General features: G+C 40.5%; 1 long non-coding RNA gene across 1 annotated transcript in view; it reads right to left on the reverse strand.

The window, feature by feature from the left end:
• Positions 1-11,195, reverse strand: part of LOC142404891 (uncharacterized) — a 28,174-nt gene extending 16,979 nt beyond the window's left edge. Inside the window, exons 1-2 of the long non-coding RNA XR_012773986.1 lie at positions 11,171-11,195; positions 8,818-9,019 (exon numbers count right to left, since the gene is read on the reverse strand). This is a non-coding gene — a long non-coding RNA (uncharacterized LOC142404891). The remainder of the gene's footprint in view (positions 1-8,817; positions 9,020-11,170) is intronic.
• Positions 11,196-18,110: the final 6,915 nt, after the last annotated feature.

The following is an 18,110-nucleotide window of genomic DNA, read 5'->3' on the forward strand; positions in this document are numbered from 1 at the left end:
TGCTTAGTACATCAAACTTCAGCCCAAGCACCTTAAACGCCAGAGACAGAGACAATACAAAATGCAAATCAATCATGACTTTGGAAATCATGCAAAACATGCATCTGATGAATAAAATAATACAAGAAAAAGAGATAAAAAGATAGGCATTACAAGGTATGTTCTGAAAGCAGCCTTATTCTGACTAGTAAGAGGCCAAATAGTTATCTGTCTCTCTTGGAGAATCATCATTGCTAAGTACCAGAGACAAAGGGTACAAGTTATTTTTATGTTATGTGCTATATAAAATGTTTATAATAAAGGTATTGTTTAAAAGAGGAGGCAGAAAATGCCAAAACCACTCAGCTATTACCGTCACCAAGTCAACCTTAACATACTTGTAAGAGGCCTCATACTCAGACTCAAAACTTCCTCCAACTTACATGTTTAATCTCCACTGAACAACTCGTGCAGGTCTAGTATCTGTTACTGAATCAATCAATACTGCACAAGACAGGATGGCAAACACGATTCTAGTTCATCAGTGTCACTTTTAGAAAGTTCTTAGACCGTATTTTCCCTTAACACTAAGCCACAGTTTCTGGCTTTGATCGCATCTCTCTTAGGCTCACAAACATGTTAGATGGCTCTTGTTCCTCTCGCCAAATAAGAGGTACCTGTAGATGTTTCTCCACAGACATAACTCAGATGAAAGTGCTGCCAGCAGTAATAAAAGCATCACTACAATAAATTTACTAGAAATAAGCTGTGCCTGTTACACAAGTAATATGCCAGTATGCCAAAGATGGTGTCATCACAAACTTTATTGTGGGTAACACTGGAGCTCATTTCGACACATGGGGAGAAGACCCATCTTTATTCTCCATGGAAATGTTTCGGCCTACAAATAATTTATAAAGGACAGCATGTTGTACACTGAAAGTAGGGTTTTATTTGCTTTTATAAGTGAACTCTCAGAGGGCCTGGGTTTGGGAATGCTAGGCAGTACTGAGAGTTTTGTCCAAAAATTAAAAGCAGATGGTGCATAGCCAGTTTTGTTCTATGGAACATTTCTGTGTATACATAAAAAGTTGGTTAGTTTCTTTTTCTAAATCTCCTTTTTGAATTTTACAGACACTGAACTCTTGATCTACAATAAGCATGGCAATATCTCATCATTATCCTTACTCTGTCCCAAAACTTCCTTTTTTGGTATATGAAGAGGCAAAGAAGAGAAGATACCTTCTCTCTGTGACCGTTCACAGAACACTCCATGAGTTCTCTGTGTTAAGGAGATGCTCAGAGCAAACATTTCCCAAAAAAGGAAAGACATTCCTAGGATCATGGTTTCCTACTAAGACCCCTGCCTGTCTAACAGGATTTGAAAGAGTTCCTCTGCTTTGTACAGGCCCAGTTCTTCCAAGCACTCCTAGATCCTGCAATGCTACATCACACAAAGCCACGGATTGCAAGTAGATGCGATAACCTTGCATGACTCCTTTCCAGTGTTCACTAATCAGTTGTAACTATCAGACCTGTGTGTTAAGTATGAGACGTATATAGCAATGCCAACTAGCACAGCGATTTGTAACATGCAAAGATGAGTATGCGAAGGACCCCCAAGTCAGCTAGAGCTTTGAGGAGGATCTACGTAGATCATCATCTTGAAGTGAGCTCCCCAAAACAGATTAAAAGACTTTTCAGCTAGAAAGAGAAAAAAAAAGAAAAAGCTGCATTTTGTTAGAGCAGAAATACGAGGGGTTTTAACAGAAAAAAAACCTCAAAGCCGCTAGCTCGGAGTGCAAAAGAAAGTTTATAATCCAATCTCTCTCTGTCCATGGTATCTCTGCTTCTAGGACTAGTTTCAGCAAACACAGTGGCTCTCTGAGCTGCCCCAAGCACTGCACGGCCCCTTGATCCCCAGAAAGTTTCCATTCTGTTATTTCTGACGTCTGTCTGCTCGTTACACCTCTCCCTGCAGGAGCCCAGCCCTGGGCTCTGCCTCCCTTGCTGCCAGCCCTGCTGTTTCCCTCCCTGAGCTGGCTCCCACGTCCCTCTCCCCACTTTCCAGGAGGTTCCACAGAAAACCAGTCATCTTATTTAATCATTAAAAATTAGCATTAAAAAGTCTGAAGAAGTACATCAAGTGCACTGGCTATCACAAATCCATATTTCCCTTCAAAGGAATCCAGGAAAGATAAGGAAAACACGTCTGTTTTCAGTCAGACTTTCACTGTCAACTTGGAGTCCACACCTCCACTGGAAAACAGTTGAGCATAGTAGCTCAGAAAGAGAAACCACTTCTTGAAGATTACTAATGCACAATGACAAGATTATGTTATCATGGTTTTCTGCTTTATCCTTCATCTTAGTATGCCTTATAACCTGGTTTCTGTTCTGTGAGCAACATTCGCGCTTACTGTCCTTATCTCTTCACACTCAGCAGTCAGAAAAAATACATTCTTGTATTAAAGCAGTCCCTTGGGCTTGGTATAAGATACAGTAAGTAATAGAAATCAGCTAAATATTTCCACCAAATAATAGAAATCAGTTAAATATTTCCACCAAATAAACCTATCTTACTTAGGAAACCTTCTGTTAAACATGTAGCAACTGTAATTGTTCAGGAAGGATGAACAGACTCACCTTTTCTTTTTCCTTTTTTTTCCCTTTTTTGTCACAGTACCCTCAGACTCATTTAAAGCATCAGGCAAATTAAATTATGTGTTTTATTTAGAACCATAAAAACCTTACACTGAGCTGCTCATCACAGAAAAAAATGGAATGTTTGAATTTATTTGTCTGACATTTATATGTACCATGTATCCTCTGGAAACCATGAAGCTGTCAATCCATTATTTATGGAAACAAGACACCAGAAATAGGTGCACATGGTTTCAGACAAATCTAGTGGTCTGTGCAAACACTCATTTCCTCCCTCAGTCTGTTTAAAACCTCTCTATTATTGAAAAATCAATGCTTATTGCATTGAATACTACATAATGATGCAGAATTATGATATTCCAAAGGTTGGGAAATTAATACTTTGGCTCTAACACAGATAGAGTGCTAATGCTGATGTTAAACAACTATATTTCATGCAAAGCAGCAGTATTTCCTCTCAGAGACGTCAGCCTTTCTAAGAAGATCACAATATTTAAATGATACCAAGACAGTTACTGTATTGTCTTTTCAATTAACCCTTTTATTTATTTAACTTTGCAAACTAGAAATTGCAGAGGGTTTCTGAATTTTCCTGACTCTCAGAAGAGATGAGAGAATAGTTTGCAACAAGCAACTCTTCGATGCAGTCCTACTTTTTTTTTAATTGCAGATATACCTGTTTGTAAAGTGTTTGGTTTCTTCCCAAATGCATTTATCTTAAGCCACCAATTAGCCAACAATGCTTCTACAAATCGTATTTGTCTGCTGGGGGTTGTCTGTAAGGTTACACTATTTTGGGCCACAAATGAGTCAGTAAGTAAGGCTGGGTCCACCGTTGCCGGTGTGTGGCACACGGTTGGCACATGCCTTCATAGCCTGGAGCTCAGTTTAGGTAAGATACATTCTGCTCCCAAGCAGACTCATGCAGGTCTGTCGTGTCCCACGCAGGTACAAAGCAAGCATGAATGGCTCTCTTGGGGGGGGAGAGGATCCAAGATATGAAGTAACAGTTTCGAGACATGACTCCTAAGACCAGCCAAATCTGACCTGAAATGTGTTAACTTACCCTTAATAGAACCAGGGCCATGAAAGGGAACAGTGCAGTGTATAGCCTTATATTTCGACAAGGATGCAAGAGCACCTTGCAGGTTCTTGTCCCTTCTGGCCATAGTTAAAACAACCTACATGAGGCAAAAGTGAAAAATTTTCTAGGCCCTATATTTACACTGGCCTAGAATTAATTTACCTGTGCTGGAGTAAGCCTTGCAGCTATCTCTCCAAGATGGGAAAAGTCTGGCTTGCCTCCTCAGCAGCTGGGAAGCTAAACCTAACAGAGATGTACCAACAAACCAATACAAGTCATAAGAACATAAGCAAGCTGAACGGGACCCCATCCATCCTGCCCCTGATAACAGCCTCTGCAAAGTGCTTAGGCAAGAAGTATAAGGACAGAGTGACTTCCTCCACATCCTTCTCCCAGCTCAGGGTGCAGTTATAAGGCAGATTAAGCCAATATAAACTAGAACACCACCCTGCTCCCCAACAACATAGCCCTGACCACCCGTTTGTCCAGGCATTGACACGTACCAGCTCAAAGAGGTGACAGAAAAGTAACCCTACAATGAAGAGATTAATTGTCCTTTATTTCAGAGACCTGAAACAGCTCATCACAGCATCAGGTGTACGCCAATGCCAGCACAACAGGGTTGTGGGGCAGGTGCAGGTGGACATCTGGCTTTGGATGGGGCAAGACCATAGCAGTGCTAGTCAATGGGACTGTGGGTTTTGCCTTTTCTCAGCCAGAGGCTGTAGCCACAACTTCCAACTGACATCTTTCCATATACCTATTTTGCAATTGCTATTTAGACCCATCTATATTTTTGGCCCCCACAAATACCAGTGAGTTCCAAGACTAATTCTACCCTGAATGAAAAAGTGCACATCTGAAACCTACTGCATGATGACACCTCTGTTCTCTCAGCCCTCTCCCTTCCTACCTGAAGCATGTCAGGGTATTTAATCTCTCCTTGTATAGGAGCTGCTCTATACCCCAGCAATCCTTACCACCTTATATATGTAACGCATATAGTATATATCTATCAAGAGAGCGAGCTATAATGTTTTTATAATTATATTACACTTTTTTTTTAAATGCAGGGAGTGATGCTCAGACTTCCACAAATGTACTCAGGATGTAGATGAACTATGATTTTTTCACAGTGACATAAAAGGCAAAACAGTAAACATCACTTTCCCCCCCCCCAATAGCTCCTAATGTTCTACCTGCTTTTTTTGAACAGTGCTGAGCACTGAGCCAATGTGTTTACAGAACAATCTCCAGTGACTCTGGGCTCTCTGTCTTGCATGGTAATGTAACGCTGATTTAGATCCTCTCACTGTTGGCGTATAGCTAGGATAAGTTTTCCTGTGTGCTTTACTTTGCAGTTGTAGATATAGAATACAAATTTCATGTCATGTTGTCATCTGTATATTAAAACACAGATATGAGTATACATGTATATATATTATACTTGCAGACACATACACACACTTTAATTATATAACATATAATTATTTATTAGTATCTTTGACAGTAAAGACCTCAGCACAGGTGCCTAAGGAATTCCCTTGTTACCTTCCTCCCTTATGAAATTTGACCATTTATTCCTACTTTCCATTTCCTACCTTTTAAACAGTTATTAATATGCAGAGGACCTTCTCCCCATCCTACCACAACTTAATTTCTTTAAGACCCTTCAGCAAAGGACCTTGTCAAAAAGCTTCTCGGCAGAGTATCAGCTGGATCACTTCTGTATATTCAGTGATGAACAACTGTAATAGATTTGCAAGGTACCAATCCCTTTTCAAAAGCTGTGTTGCTTCTTCCTCATTATATCGTACTTACCCTTTTGTCTATTAGTCCTAGGATGGCTTCTAACAGTTCACACACTATCAAATATATAGATTGTCTTAAGCTTTTTGAATTCCTCATTCCACTTAAATCCTTTTTAAAAGTTGAATTCATATTTGCCTTTCCACTCTCATCTAGTACCACAACTGATTTAATCAATAGACTCCATAACATAGCTGAAAGTTTCCATTTCCATATTTATCTTCCCTCAGGGCTCCCAAGTAAAAAACACATGGTTCTGGTAATTTGTCTGCATTCAGTCCATCTATTTCTTCTAAATCTTGTTCTTTTGACACCTTTGTTTGAGAAAGTTCTGTTTTAAACTTCAATCCATGTAACACAAAGCCCTCTGGTTTCAATGTCTTCTTGGTGGTGACGCTTACTGAAAAGAATTGGTTTAATTTTACTGCATTTTTGCCCTGTGAGAACTCCTATTAAACCACGATCATCTATTGGCCCCACAGTCTTTCTGGCAGGCTCCCTAATATGTTTGACAAATAAGTATATTTTTAATTTTTTTGTCTTTAGGAAATTGTTCCCCAAAGTCTTTTTTTTCTGCTGCCTTATTAATTTTACATTTAACTTGTTTATGTTCTTTTTCCATTTGAACGTGATGTTCGTTTTAGGTCTTTTAACTCCTAGTAATCCCCCTTACTCTGATGTTTAACTTTGAAGACTTATTTGGAGTTCTTTTCCACGTTTTCTTTTTCCACAAATGAAATAATTTATTCTGAGGTTCCAGTATATTATATTTAAGCAATCTCCATGTTATGCCACAAACATTTTTTTTTCTTTTGACTGTTCCTTTTCATCTCTTGGAAGTAGTTTCTTGATTTTATGTAGTTCTCTGTTATTGCAGGGAAAGGGCTAAACCTGAGTGTATTGCGATAATTATTGTATCATGTCTATTTAGCAGTAACATTCTGAAGTCAGTCCTGGATCAGGATAAATCAAGACTTGTTTGTCCTGATGTTGTTCCAATGACTGCTTTAAGAAGTAGCCATTTCCAGGGTCTAAAAACTATTCTCTGCATCACACATCTCATCATGACATTCACCCTTCCCTCTTGGGGCTACCCATGATGCTAGGCTTTTCTGTCAGTGTGATCTCTGCCATTTCCATGAGGATGTCTTTGTCGCTGCCACAAAATGGAGCAAAATTCAGAGGAGAATTTCAGTCCATAGAGACTTTGTGTTAATTCTCAACAGACTTTTGTTTACCTTATTTGATAACAAGTAGTCGAGCCAGGACTAAAACTCACATCTTCTAATTCCAAGCTTTTTCTTTAGTCAGCGCGTTTCTGTTCATAATCATTTCTGTCCCTAACAATTTGACTTTCAACAACAGGACACAGATGAATAATCAGCAGTACGAATTTCACTTTCAGCTGCAGAGGTTCCCTGCCAGCAACCGGGATTTCAGGGGAAAGAGCGAGCTTTACCGGTCTTGTGGCTACTTCCCTAGAAATGGTCCTGAAGCGTTCTGTGTCAACAGAAGCCTTGCAAAACAATGAAGCAAGCAAGACTTCCATGGTGTGAACTTCAGCCATCATTTCAGTGCTGGTTTGAGGTCCTAGTCCTCCACGCTGAAGGACCATGGGGATCAGACATCTGAGATGATGCTTTATAGTGTAGAGCTTGGTCCTTTCTTTTGACCACAGCACAGCAAGGAAGCGTCTGGCCTTACTCTGTGCTGCTTTCATGCCTCACCCTCTACAAGGTAGCTCCACTGTATCAGCCACTGGGCACCTCCAAACACAGAGACCAGAGTCCTGACGCCTACTCCAGCCTCACAAGGAAGTAAGAAAAGAAGGAAGGGAGGAAGGGAGGAAGGGAGGGAGGGAGGGAGGGAGGGAGGAAGGAAGGAAGGAAGGAAGGAAGGAAGGAAGGAAGGAAGGAAGGAAGGAAGGAAGGAAGGAAGGAAGGAAGGAAGGAAGGAAGGAAGGAAGGAAGTTTGGTTCCTTACTTTTTCAGACATGGGGCGAAGCACAAAGTGGGGAGTCTGTCTTCACTGCAAGAGTTAGCTTGTCATCTTTGCACTGCAGCATAGCAGTCGTAGAGCTGAGCCCATAAAAGGCACTACCACCGGTTGCATCTGGCACAAAGATTTCTAAAGGGATAACACACAGCTTTGCTGCAATAAGCTAAGCCACAGCTTTTTCTTTTCCAAGAATGAATTGTGGGAGAAATTGACTGTCTTTCTTGTTGTACGGGGCAGGGAGGAATTACAGGAAACCAACATACGACTTGCAGCACCAACACAGGTACAGTCCACATCCACACAGTCTAAATAAGCTGTACTAACTTGAAGAGAGATTGGTTTGGGTGATCCAGATTAACAGTTCAACATAGAAGTACTAACACACATTAGGGTTAAGGCATTTTCCTTCTGTATGGGATTTGAGTTATAAATGAAGCTAACATCACAGAGAAAATAAGCCCTGGGCCATTTTCCTATGAAACAATGAAAAATGTGAAAAACAACTTTAATAATGGTTATTTTACTCTAGCACCTGCATAGCCATGCTATGCACTGAATGTTGCTGATTAATTAATGAAGTCCATCTGATGATGTCTCCCTGTGAAGGACGGACAATCTATATTTCAAATTACTTCTGAAAATTTAATCATCAGAAAGTAGAATTTGCTCGTTAGTTAGTAATAATATATTAAGTTCCTCTGTCTGTCCCCAAATAGGATGGATAAAGACTAATTAATTAAAGGCATGCCACAGAATATGTGCAGTCCCACTGCTGGCATAAAAAGTAGCAAAGGAAGCTATAAACCCTGGATGTTGAATGTGCAGCAATGTGTTAGTGATGGACAGCCCATCACTAACACAGATACTTTATACAAAATAATAAGAAATTACTTCAAAATATACAGTCTAAATACAGATGTTCCTCATCCTAGCTCCAACACGAAATGTCTCTGTGATAGGTTTTTTTCTAGAACAATAGAGCAGTTGAGTCTTTAAAATCTTTGAAAGAGATATTTCTGTTCTCATCCTGCAACCAGTTAAGGCAATTTTTACTGGGTAATAGAAAAATCTCATGAAAAGTACAACATATTTTGCATTGCCCACAAACATCTGTGGAAATATCCTAACTGGAATCATCACTCTGACTGTAGCAGTCACCATCTGCCTGGCAAATGTGCAGAGTGCTTTCTCAGGAATAGACTATGGTATTTAGCCACAAACTGCAATAAGCATCGCAGTCACAGTGTCCTGCAGGAGGGAGTAGAAGTGCTCTTCTGTCTCACCTGACTTCCCAGTTGTCCTGGAGGTGATGTCTGTGTTCTTGACTCTTAATGGAGGAGGAAGTCAAGCCTGCCCTATACAAAGGGCCAGCTTGTTGAAACCAGGGCGCTGCCATCTCAGTGACCTGCTGCTAGGAAGCATAGCCCTTGCAACCTTGAGCATAAGGGCTGTCCCATCACAGAATGTAGAAGTCTCTGCTCTGCCCTGCAGAAGGGTAAAGGCTAACCATGATCCAAATTAATTAAGATTAATTAAAACCTATACTGAATATGGATGCTTTATGTAATTCATTTACCGTGTCATAAAAGACATGATAAATGTCTTTACATATATTTGTTTAAAGTTCCTCAACAGAAATCCAGTTAGTAGCACAGAAACAATATATTTCCAACATTTCTACTTTTTGAGATATTTGAAAGCAACTAAATTTAATTTGACTTTACAGCAATTCACATTTGGCAAACTTACAGGGCAGCATAATAAATTCAGATCACCATAGGAAATATATCTAAATTCTAATAAGAATCAATAGCATTTATGCGAATAGTTACAGTACATAAACCAGAAGATTAAAAGGCAATTTTTTTCTGAAGTGACTTATTCTGTCACTTGAATACTGATATCTATAGAATGTAATGAGGCTACAGATACTTTATACTAAGCTTACTTTATTCACAGACCAATATCATGTATGTTCGTCCAAAGACAACAATTCTTACATTTTTCTTTTTATATTCATACCATGCCTCATTCCTCTTCAAAAAACACAGCGTACACATTTCTTCTTCATTTGTGCTCTTTACGCATTTTCTGTCAGCCATACCTATCATACGGAGCAGAATACCTTTCCTTCCCAGCCGTAGTATGGGACTTGTAATCATCACTGATTCTCATTGTCAGTCTTTGCTGACACTAAACATGTGCACCTTAGTTTGCATATTAAAAATCAATGTCACAGTCAATCATTAGGTGTTTAATAAACTCATAATAGTTGACATGGGTATTTTTCTGTCTTCTGACTGTTGTGTGACATAAATGATCTTATAAATATCCCATTTGCTCCTCATCGCATATCCCCTTCCTGCAGAGCAATTTAACTGCATTTTAATGAAGCAGGCCCCCCAAAAGATTCATTTCCAAAGGAAGACAGAATGTGCATCTAAAACGCATCTACAGGAGTAGGTGGATGTCAGTCAAGTCATGATAGAGTTCTCCCTGACTCCCACACACTCCTGTGTCTTCTTTGCACTTCAAGGTCAAAGACAGCTGCATGCTAACTAATCTTCTCCCAGAGTTCAGTAATGAGTAGTCATTTCTCATTCTCCAAAATAATAATTTTTAACAAACAGGTTTTTCCCCCACCCCTTGGCTCTGAATGCCAAAATAAATTTACTGAACATAGCAAGAACACAATCAAGTCCAGAAGCAGCTTTAAATTCACAGGTCTCAAAAATCTTCAGCCACAGTCATGCTCACTTCACTATTGTGCTCCTTCATTAAAACTCCTCCTTTTAGAAATGCACTGCAATTTTGAAAGACCTCTCTTTGATCCAGTTCTGTTACTATCATTCTCTATTTTTCTGTGAAATTTAATGCCTGACTTTTTTATTTTTCATCATCAAATATTTGTCAGGTTTTTATTTGTGTGAACTTAGCTACTTACATCAATATTTCTTTCTAAAATCCTTCTAAAACCTTTTAGAATAAAAATGTTAATCTCCAAAATTATGAGAGAGACAGCAACTTTGACCTCTTTTAGTGACTAGCCTTATATAGGAGGTAAGGGGCATACAGCTTCAATCTCACTCACAGAACTGCCTACATAAAAATCTTTTCAAGATACACACACACTTTATACTAAGGTGAATTGATTTTAAATATAGGATAGAGATGATATCTGCAGGCATTCATTAGCTGACACTGTCTGATCCATCTCTTTGGAACTGCTACTTACAGTTCCTACGTTTTCTAACAGTCTAGTGCTTACTAACCAACTACCTGCTTTTCTCTCCAGTACCCAGTATCTAAAAAGTTACTTCTCTATTTCGTGATTTTGCTGTTTAAATCTCAAATGATTACTCTTTTTTCACTTTCTGGTTGATTAACAGAGGTGGGCCTAAGTAACACTACACACATTCTATTAAATGTTTTGTGGTCACTTCACTTCTTTTGCTGATTCTCTGGGCTGGAAAACCTGATATTTAAGCTGCCCTTATAACAAGACTGCTGCACACACCTCTGTTGACTCCTTTCTGAACTCATCAGTGTACTGTTAGAGGGCCAAATACAGAAGGTGTCAGCTCACCCTCTAACAACATGCATGCAATACTCCAAATGCAAAGACTTTTCACTCACAAAACTGGGTTGCGCGAGAACAAGTTCCACTTGCCAGGATGAGTTCTGTAGCTTGGCTTGATCTGTAACTGTCACTACTGCTTCCAGCAAATGAGCTTTCCTCCGCTCACTTCTACCATAGCACGATCTACTCCCACTCTCTGGCCTGCCCATTAAAAACAGAAAGGTAAAGAATAATTACTTTTACCAAAAAAAAGGAATATGCCACATAGCAGAAAATTAATTATAAGATCCGTTTCTTTTAATAAAATTACTTTCAAAAGCACTTACCACAATCACCCCATCTTATCTAGCATGGCCTATTGTCAGTATTCATACTATTACCGGCCTAATTTAAATAGTAAATTTTGTAGAGCAGAAATTTTTCTTCTTATGTATCTATGTGAATAAATATCACATGCTTCTGCTATACTGTGGGCTAGCTTGTGCTCGGCTCCTACAAACACCTGAAGAGAGGGGGATAAAAGGCCAGTCTGCTATCATGCATCTCCAAAATCTGTGTGAAATGCTTTGCTTTGGGGTTTTCCTGACATAGTACAAGCTCCTAAGTAACAGGAGAGACCTGGCCAATTACCATATGGCTGAGGGGAATACTCAATGCCATGTAATGAGATATCACAGTTTTCAGTGTTTCTTCATCTAATCAGATGATTTTGTGAGGCATCAGCCTGAGCAATGCTATCGCAAGAACTGACAGAGTGAGTGTAAGTCCCTCTAGTCCCACAAAGACCAAACTTTTTGTCAGCATTTTCAAAATGTCGATGATCACAGTTATTATAGTTACACAATGCTTTCATAAAAATAAGAACTCGATAAAAAATACGGCCATGATTTAAAATAACAAAATGAAACAGCAGAGAAACTGTTTTATCTCACATGCAGCGTGGGCCATATGCTTATCAGTGTGGGTTACCTTACCGCTTTCACTGTAACTGTGCTGACTATTGTGCTGGGGATCTGGTGTGAGCAGGCTGGCTCGTAAGGGTTTTATCAAGCAGCTGCAGAGTCCCGCTTGGCTGCACAGAGGACACAGGTATTGAAGATTCCAAAAGGTACTTAAATCCCCGTTTCCCAAAACTGAGTGGAAGAATTGCCTCACCTATCTCAGAGGTCACAGTCCCATCCTCAGGTCGCCGGCTGTAGAGCTTGGCTGACCAAGCAGGCATGACACCATTCCTGCTGGCCTCAACATTTTGATGGGTACCCGACTCTCCAAGTCCCTGGAAGGCAGGAAATACAGGAAAACAGCTTTCTACGACGTCTCTTTCAATTCTCCCTATGCGGAGGTGTCTAGAATTTGCCTTGCAATGAAAAATGTCAATCTTCTGGAAATAGCATGGGGGAGGGGTGTGGGTTTTCTTTTTTTTTCAATCTTCCTGATGATTTCCAAGGTAAACAATCAATCAATACTTCTCTTGGAACTGAAAATCCTTTTTCAGTCAGTCCTATTTTTAAATTCTTATGTGACTTTCAAAAATGCGGCTTATCTTCCCAGGGCAGTAATTTGCTTCTGAAAACTACCTGAAATAAAGAGAATCCACCAAGCTAGTCACTTCCCTGATACTGGCAAATTAACATACCAGAACACATGAAAGAAGGAAAACATGGTAGAGCAATACTCTTTTCCTCCCATTTCTGTGCTTGCTAAAGTACTTGAAGTAAAACATCTATTAATCTTTAAAAAACATTGAATTTAATTACCCTGACTAATGTTAGCTTGTACCAAATGTTACAGATATGTTTTCCTTCACACAGTACAGAATGTTCTTCTAATTTTAAGTTTGTGTAACTAAACTCCAGTCCTTTGTGCAATTTCCTACCTAATTTCTACTGTCAATTGGCATGACAGCAGCTCCTCTGCAGTCATCCAATCACCCAGTTCACTTTTCTTCACCCAAGCAAGTGTATGAAATGCAGTAGTTTGATGTTTCTCTTTTCAAGTCCAACAGAAGTACAGAGTAATTTGTATCAGCTTCCACGAGTTCATTATAGTTTTTACTAGAAACTTCACAAAACGTGCTCTTCCTCACTAATAATCCTGGATTTGGCCTGCCTTATATTTTCAGGTGATCTAGGTTGGCTGGGGAAGGGCTGCAGAATACAGTACTTCTATTCTTATAAGGTGTTGCAGGGTTGAGCCGTCAGCAACTTAAGCTCTCACCAAGGGTAACAGGTTGTAGAAGGTGAAAATGGATCATCATTGGTCCTACCTTGCCTCCAGCAGAGCTCCAGAAAGCCAGACTGGCTGCTGCTTCTGCCACCCAGGGTAGACTGGTAAATACTGGGTGGTAACTAGTCCTGAAGAGGTGGTTGGTGGAAGAACATCGTGTTCAGAAACAGCAGTCTCCATCCTGACCCTTCCTATTCCTCTGTCAAGAGTGGCAAAATGAGCCTAGTCTCCCAGGGCTCTCCTGGGACCCTCCCATTCCCTCAAATCCCCATTGCACACCAGTGTAAATCAGGCTGGACTGCAAAGCAAAAACAACAGCTGTTTCCTGACAGAAGAAGTAGAACAAAATGTTCTCTACTGTTTAAGCTCTCAAGCAAAAAGAAAAAACATACATATATCTATATACACACATACCTATAACGCTTTAATATTATTATTGCAGGGGCGTAAAAGAAAGAAAATCTGAAGCACATTCAAACCCAGCAGTTACAGAGTACAGAAAAAAAAAAGGGTAAAAACATAAATCATTTTGCACAGCTAAGCACTAATATGTGACTCATTAAACTTTTTTGAAGTGGAGATGCAGGCAAAGTGGAAGGGATAAAGATTGTTGTTGCTTTGTATAATCTTGGCCCTACGGTACCAAGTCCAACTGGGATTCTGAGACTGTCCTATGGAGGGCCGACACATTTTCTTCTTAAAGAACATGAAAGTCCTTTTAATCCAGTGGTGAGATATGGAATGCAAAATGTTAATGAAGTCCCTGGTTCATTAAACTTATCTTTGATCCAGTCTGAATTATGATTATTCTGTAACAACCATTGCAAAACACAAAACAGAAACGAAGTCAAATATGGCTGCTACCTCCCTCTCCGTACTAAGAAGTGATCGCTACCACTCATTACAAAGAAAATCAAGATTGCCAAGAAAAGTCTAAAATTCTTTATTTATTATCTCCTGGGCACTTACCTGTTTGCTAACGTATATCCATGTGCTGGTTTTGGCAGGGTCTATGTTTTGGATTTGTGCTGAAAACAGCGTTGGTAACACAGGGACGTTTCCGTTACTGCTGAGCAGTGCTGACACAGAGCCAAGGCCTTTTCTGCTTCTCACCCCACCCCACCAGCGAGCAGGCTGGGGGGGCACATGAAGCTGGGAGGGGACGCAGCTGGGACAGCTGACCCCAGCTGACCAAAGGGCTATCCCATACCATATGGCTCAGCATATACAGCTGGGGGAAGAGGAAGGGAGGGGGGGACTTTCAGAGTGATGGCGTTTGTCTTCCCAAGTAACTGTGATGCATGATGGAGCCCTGCTTTCCTGGAGATGGCTGAACACCTGCCGGCCCATGGGAAGGAGTCAACGAATTCCTTATTTTGCTTTGCTTGCTTGCTCAGCTTTTGCTTTCCCTATTAAACTGTCTTTATCTCAACCCACGACTTTTCTCACTTTTACTCTTCCAATTCTCTCCCCCATCCCACCAGGGGGGAGTGAGCGAGCAGCTGTGTGGGGCTTAGTTGCCGGCTGGGGTTAAACCACGACAGTCCTAGATCACTATTATGGGTACAAATAAACCCAATAGAAAATACAGTTATAAATGGTAGGAAAGATTAAGATTCAAACTTACTCATACAAAATGCATGACAGCCACAAAGAGAGAGGGAAACGCACTCATTAGAATGAAGAGGAATCACTTCATGTATGAATGAGAAATCTTTGTTCAAGCACCAATCACTCATCACAAATATATGCTGTTTCCAGGAAGATACGGTAGAACCAGGTACAGAGAAGAATGCAGAGAAGAGCAACGCCACTCAAGGCAGAAACAGCATCTGGACAAGAAAACAGTATATAGACCAGAAGTCTTCAGCCTGGAAGAACAAAATCAAAGGAGGATGTTATAGAGGTCTACAAAATCATAATTTAAAAAGTAGGAGCACCATATAAAATGTCCAGAGGACAGGTCCAAGAAAAAGGAGGCCATTTTTTGAATGATATGTAGTTCAACTTCAGAACTCATTGTGTCTGAGTATTGTGTACAGGAAAGTTTACATGAATTCAATAAACTTTTAGACATATTTTTGGATGGAAAAAAATCTACAAAGGGTTACTAGGCATGAAAAGACACTTTAGCTCAAGAAGTGCCTAAGCCATGGTGTCAGGAAGCTCAGCAGGCATACCCAGGGGAATATGCTTGTCTTTTGCTCTTCCTGTTTTCTACTGGTCGGTGTTAAAGACGGAGTACTTGGCTAGGTGGACCTCTCATCTGAATCAGTAAGGCCATTCTTGCACTCAAATGACTTCATGCACTTCATGCCTCGAAGAACTAAATGCTTACCTTCCTGCCTGTTGGTCAGATCTGAATACTCAGCTCTTATATTCTACAAGTTTTATCATCATGTAACTGTCAAAATATTGGATTAACACTATTTCTACATTATATTGATAAAAAAATGAATATTCAGCATTGTGTTTTATGAAGAGAAAGACCTAGTTGCACAATTCAATATAGACATCAGCTAGCTTTTAAAAATTTAAATCCACTGGTGGAACAAGTAAGATCCTGGGATTTCTAAAAATACACTTAGCTTCTTTGGTAGATTAGCAACTGAAGGATTTTCACATGTTGAGGAGGCAGATTTCAGAGAAGAATTAATTGGCATGCAGGAAAGAGAGAAGATGATAAGCACCAGCCATAGCTAGGGTAAGGGGGACACAGACAAGAGTCAGAAATGCTACACCATTACCACAGCCATGGTAAGGATTTTGGAGGCCAGAAGCACAGTTCCATGCAGGGGCAGCCCCCAACCGCACAGTAAGAAACCGCTTCCAAAAAGAGGCTTCACATCCCTTGCTCAGTAAGGCCAGTCAGATACATGGCAATGTCGCAGAAAAACACCGCACAACAGCAAACCAGCTGCACAGGCATGATACCTTAAGATATGTAATCAGTGTTCTTCCAACATCCAGGCAGCCTGAGCAGCTCAGCATCCAAGCAGTAAATGACCAAAGCTGAGCTTGGGTGAAAAAATGCGACATTCCACACGCATTTCACACAGGAAAATGACGTATGATGTCATACCGCATAAGACATTTGGCAATGCTTTTACTGGCTGCTGCTGGGGGTCCTCTCAACCTGGAGGACCGAAGCCCCTGCCTTGACTATAGTATTGTATACCCAGATCCATACGCACGCGAGTGCAATGTACTACGAATACAGTGTCTCTGACAACATACTGTCAAGTGACTGTGGTGAAAAGTCTGCTTGCAGCCTGCACGGATAAACAAGGAGGAAAATCATGTAGAAAAAACCTTTTGACACTGCACAGAGACCTGTTAGCTTATGAAAGTCCAGTTCTCTTCTGAAAGTATTAGAGGAGGAGGAAAAAGAAGAGAAAAATCTAAAATAACTAGAAGAATCTGAAATAATGGGGCAGAATTAGAGAAAATCTGAAATGTATCACTTACAAAAGTTAGAAGAATGAGTAATAACAACATAAATATGGAAAAATAAAATTAAAAATGGAGAGCAAAGTGGGCGTTAAAAATATGCAACAGAAAAGAAGAATGAAGACAATCTATCATTCTTTCCTGACCCAAAAGACAGCACAAAATTATTATACCAGACATCTTGAAATACTTAGCTTCTCACTGTTACACCTTTGCTTCTTTTCACATTTGCATGGAAATATAAATATATTTCAGCATAAAGTCATGGTTTAAATGACCACACTAACTTGCTTGCCCTTAACATTTTCCACTCTTCATACCAATCAATTACAGGTGGCCTGTTACTAGCTGCTTAGATGAAATGGAACATCTCAGTACTGCCAGGCACACACTGTGCTATAGGATAGTAATTGATTAGGCCTCAAAATGTACATTTAAAAGGCCCAGCATAATTTTCAGAAGAAACTGTCAGTCTCTAATGCATGAATGGACCCAGTTAGCAACTTCAGAGATACGCTTTGATGTAAGCATTTTCTGCCTCTACAGGAAGTTAATTTTTATTTTCATAATTTTGCTAAGAGCCTTTTGCAAACTGCCTAAACCTTGATGAGATTTTACTTCCCGTTAGTTGCCACAAACTAGCCAAACTTTTTTTCCTTCCAATGAAAATGAGGTTGGAGATGGCCACATTCCCATTTCTCGTTCAAGTTCCTGATGGTAGCAAATGTGCCATAAGGGGTCATTTGGTTTCATTTGCTCTCTACTACTCCCTGAAAGGAGGTTGTAGAGAGGTGGGGGTCGGTATCTTCTCCCAGGTAACCAGTGATAGGACAAGAGGAAATGGCCTCAAGTTGCGCCAGGGGAGGTTTAGACTGGATATTGGGAAATTTTACCTCACTGAAAGTGTTATCAAGCACTGGAACAGGCTGCCCAGGGAACTGGTAGAGTCACCATCCCTGGAGGTATTTAAAAGACGTTTGGATGATGTGCTTAGGGACATGGTGTAGTGGTGGTCTTGGTGGTGTTAGGTTTACGGTTGGACTCAATGATCTTAAAGGTCTTTTCCAACCTATACGATTCTGTGATTCTGTGATTTCATGGCTTTGTCCCAAACCTCAGGCATTCTTAGGCTGCCACCACTCTGTGGGACCAGTGTCCCAGCAGCTTCAAAGCCCCGTGTGAGCTCTGGGGAGACTCTGCCTGCGCCTCACAATGAGCCTTGCCCGAGCTCGCTCGTGCCCTTCCCCGTGCCTCAGATGGGTGCTCCTGCCTCTGTGCCCAGGGACCCCGACAGGCGTGTGCCTGCACGGCCACACACAT

This window comes from Mycteria americana, chromosome 1, assembly GCF_035582795.1.
Source record: "Mycteria americana isolate JAX WOST 10 ecotype Jacksonville Zoo and Gardens chromosome 1, USCA_MyAme_1.0, whole genome shotgun sequence".
Lineage (NCBI taxonomy): Eukaryota > Metazoa > Chordata > Aves > Ciconiiformes > Ciconiidae > Mycteria > Mycteria americana.